Below are 263 nucleotides of genomic sequence, written 5' to 3' on the forward strand. Positions count from 1 at the left end.
CTCTACAAAGGGGGGCCCCCCACTAGACCCTGCGCGAAGGTACTCCCGTCGCTTGGGGGCCCTTGGGGGCCTCGCACTTGGGGTCACTTGTTTAATAGTGAGGCCCCCGAGCTCTAGGGGCCCCCCGGGGGCCCCTTCGGGGGCCCCCCACCCCTCTCCCCAGACCCCAGCAGCCACCAAGGGGCCCCCAGGTGACCCGGGGGCCCTAGGGGCCCCGGGGGCCCCGGGGGCCCCCGGGGCCCCCTGGGGGCCCCTAGGGGGTT

The sequence above is a fragment of the Eimeria tenella genome, genomic scaffold (genome assembly GCF_000499545.2).
Source record: "Eimeria tenella Houghton genomic scaffold, Eth_scaff2003, whole genome shotgun sequence".
Taxonomy (NCBI): Eukaryota; Apicomplexa; class Conoidasida; order Eucoccidiorida; family Eimeriidae; genus Eimeria; species Eimeria tenella.